Source organism: Furipterus horrens, unplaced genomic scaffold (genome assembly GCF_987537825.1).
Source record: "Furipterus horrens unplaced genomic scaffold, mFurHor1.1.pri manual_scaffold_4, whole genome shotgun sequence".
Taxonomy (NCBI): Eukaryota; Metazoa; Chordata; class Mammalia; order Chiroptera; family Furipteridae; genus Furipterus; species Furipterus horrens.
In genome coordinates, this window is record NW_028327174.1 from 199854795 (window position 1) to 199858688 (window position 3894).

The following is a 3894-nucleotide window of genomic DNA, read 5'->3' on the forward strand; positions in this document are numbered from 1 at the left end:
CCACCTTTCTCTCATCTCTCTGTAAACCCCATGGCCCCACAAAGCCCGCTGCTCTGCCTGGGAAGCCTCACCCGTCCCCGCCCCCCCAGCCAGGACGGCTCCTGAAACCGGTACATCCCAGACCTCAAGTCCCACAGAGGCACTGGCCATCGGGTCCCCGCCCCCCTCTCCCATGCCCACTCCTCTTTCTCTCTTCACTAGCCCTGGAGGCCCAGGAGCCATCTCTCCTGGAGTTACCCCCAGATGTCCTCCCTGACCACCCAGCTCCTCCCTGTCCCTGCCCACACCCCCCCTCTTTGTCCTGATGCTTGTATGTCTCATCTGTCCGTGCCCCTCTACCTACCCCGTGAGAACCCAGGAAGTGGGGGTGCATCTAGGACCCCCACCCTCTGACAAGTGCCTTCTCCCAGGAGTGGGTCCTCATTGCAGTTGGGGCTCCTTCACCCCAAGTCCTCAGTCCCCCCTCAACTCACCTATGTCTTGGAACAGTCCCGCCCTTCTTCCAGGCCTCCTCAGAGGGTCACTTTCCCTGGGCTGGTCCCAACCACAGTCACAGCACCCACACGCTCCCAGCGACCCTCGCCCGTAGCCCGTTTGCTTCACCACGTCCAGAACGTTCTCTCACTGAGGCCCATTTTGAACGGACACCCACACTGCCCCTCTCCCAAAGGCCCCCCCGCCGCTGCCCGTAGGCCTGAAGCCCAGAGGACCGAGGGTGAGGAGCCTGGGGATGGGCTGGGGCCCTGGGACTCCCCCCAGAAGGAACTGCTGGGTTTGAGCAAGTGCCATTCAGCGCCCGTCCCCTGCTGCAGGAGGGCAAGGCCCGGCGCTCACTAGGGCCTGCCCCGGGCAGGTCAGCACGAAGCTGTCCCTCCGCAAGGGTCTGCTGAAATAGACAGGTGAGAGGCTGGAGGAGTCGATCAATGCATGGATCAGCAAAGCGTCTCTGGGCCTTCTGCCCCGTGGTTCCCTGGGGGTCTGCACCCTCAGCTCCTTGCCGGTCGGGGGGCTGCCGTGTGTGGACCCGCTGAGTCAGGCCCTAACCCTGGTCCAGGGGCCACTGTGGCTTGCGCTGAGTTTGCTGACAGGGCTAGAAATGCCCCTCCCTACATGACCCACCATCGCTCATGGCTGTATTTTTCCCCCAAGCAAGGGGTGGCCCGTGGAGCAGCCCCGAGCCCCGTGTGTCCTGAGGAAGGGTGGCCGGAGGCTGGGCTGCGGGCAGGCGCAGCAGGGGCTGCGAGCTGCCGCTCTAAGGGCAGTGACCATATTTTTCTGTTCGGAAAAATGAGGACACAGGGTGTAGCTGAGTGTTGTCAGATTTGTTCATTTAATGAGTGGGGAAAGTCTTACAAAGGTATGAAAGTAAAGCGTATTTAGTTATGTGGATATTGGATTGTCCTTGTTGAAAAGAATCTGAGTTTCCAAAATCAGGGAGATTCTGGAAGTTAATGAATCAGTGTAACTAATATTTTGGGCACAATTGGGTCAGTCCTGAGCCTGGCACTTGTACTGTAACGGAGAGCAGAACAGGCATGATTCTGGCCTCACAGAGCTTGCGGGAGGAGGCTGACAGTCCTTGCGTAATGTCACAGTTCATGCTGTGAGCGTCCATGAGGAGTGCTCTGGCCGGTGCACACAGCCATGAGGACTTCTCTGAAGACATAATGTCTGAGGTGAGGCAGAGCCTTTTAGGAGTTCACTGTTGAAGGGATGGGAGTGGACTGGGGGTGGGGGGAAGCACATTTCAGGCAGGAGAAAGCATATGCAAAGGGCCTATGGCACAAAGGCATGCTGGGAGTTTGAGGGACAGTAGGGCAGCCCAGGTGACGAATGTGATGAGTGAAGGGTGACTGGAGATGCTGGCAGGGACCAGTCCAGATTGCGCCCTCCAGTCCAGAGACGGTGGCAGACTTTCACCTGCCAGCAATGGGGAGCCATGAACTGTTTGACGCAGGTGTGACCTGCTCATCCGTCTGGATGTTGATGATAATGAAGATGATGATGATGTTGGTAATTATAAGAAATGTTTAATGAGTGTTACTATGTGCCAGACACCATTTCAGCCATTTTATATATGAGAAAAGTGAGGGCTTGAGGGGACAGTGACTCTTCCAAGGTCACATAGCCGGCAAACGGCAGAGCTGGAACTCAGACTGAGCATGCCTGTCTCCAAAGCCCCTGCTCTTCTCCCACACACAAAGCTGCCCTTGTCTGGAGGTGGAAGGCCAAGGGACAGGCAGATGACCCCCGTCCTGCCTTGCTGTGGCTCTGCCTCCTCTCCGCTCTGTGTCCCAGGCCTGGGTGGGGACTCTAGGTCAGGGTCAGCCAGGACGGGTAAGATCCAGCTCAGTTCCTGCCAGGCCCAGCGGGGGAAGTAACGGTTGCAACATTGAGGCTGAAGTTCTGGAGAAGTGGGGACCCAAGCCTGTTCACGGGGGCACAGGTCACACTGCAGCCCCCTCACTTGCTTGGGAGTCAAGGACTTTGAGATGTGGCTGCAGTATCCGCAGCAGCGGGGGAGCACCTGGGGCCCCGCTTCCTCTTGTGGAAGCGGGTCCAGGCGACTGCACTATGGACTCACCAGTGGCGTTTAAAGACCTTATTCCCTCCGGGATCACCAGGGAAACGCAAACCAAGACCACCTGTTAGGATGGCTACTACCAAAAAGCAGGAAACAGCAAATGCTGGCGAGGATGTGGAGCAATGGAAGCTCACACACTATAGGTGGGATGTAAAGACAGTGCAAATGCTGGGGAAATCAGCATGGCAGTGCTTCAGAATTTAAAAATAGAATTGCCAGATGATCCAGCAATTCCTCTTCTCGGTATAAACCCAGAAGAACTAGAAGCAGGGTCTCGGATATACGTCCGCCCGCCATTGCGGCATTATTCATAATAGCCAAAGGAGGAAGCAACTCAAGTGTCTGCATCAGCACGCAGACGGATAAACAAAGTGTGATCTATCCACATAATGGGATACCATTCAGCTTTAAAAAGGAAGGAACTCCCGACACCTGCTTCAATGTGGACGAACCTTGAGGGCACTATGCTAAGTGAAACAAGCCAGTCACAAAAGGACAGCTACTTATGAGTCTGCTCATATGAGGTCCCCAGAATGAGCAAATTCATAGAGACATGGCAGGGGGCGGAGGGATGGGGAGCTGTCATCTGACAGGTACGGAGTCCTGGAGATGGATGGTGGTGATGGCTGCACATGTGACACACTTAATGCCATAGAACTGTGCACTTAAAAATAGTTAAGATGGTAAATTAAAAAAATAAAAATTGTTTTATACTCACCTGGCAGGGGAGATGCCATCCGTGATCATGCATGTGGCTTTCCCGGGGCGAAGCTTATCCATTGCACTCCGGATGCGCTGACCCCTGCGATTCCCCCAAATGTGGGAAACCTGACTGCATAATTTGTGGTCATGGGGGACTATGTTCGCGCTCTCCCCTGGAAAAATTAAAATTAAAATTAAAATTTAAAAATTGTTTTAAGTTCTCTCAAGTTGTTAACAGTGGGCTTTCTTTTAAATTGCATTTATCAGAAATAAGTTACAATGCCAGATGGCAGTTGTCATTAGAGCAGATAGGAGTCACAGATACTGGCGCTCCTGGGTAAGTGACCTCACCTCTCAGAGCTTCAGTTTCCTCATGAGCAATGGCAATGATTATGGTGCCTCCCTGCTGGGGCCACTGAGAGGATTCCATGATGCTCCTGAGGTGGTCAGGCCAGTGGCCAGTGTGAGCACTCGGTACCCTGCACCCCTGTGTGCTGACAGATATTCCTCAGGCCTTTGGGGTTTGGGAACATGAGCAGCATAGGCCCTAGTAAGGGTAGGGAAGACCCCTTGCCCCACTGTCCATGTGAGGAAGTGGAGGCCTGGAG

The 3894-nt window shown here is 54.6% G+C and overlaps 1 non-coding gene across 1 annotated transcript; it reads left to right on the forward strand.

The window, feature by feature from the left end:
* Positions 1–3294: 3294 nt before the first annotated feature.
* Positions 3295–3462, forward strand: LOC150013811 (U1 spliceosomal RNA). Its single transcript, XR_016511024.1, has one exon. It is a non-coding gene; the product is annotated as a U1 spliceosomal RNA (small nuclear RNA).
* Positions 3463–3894: the final 432 nt, after the last annotated feature.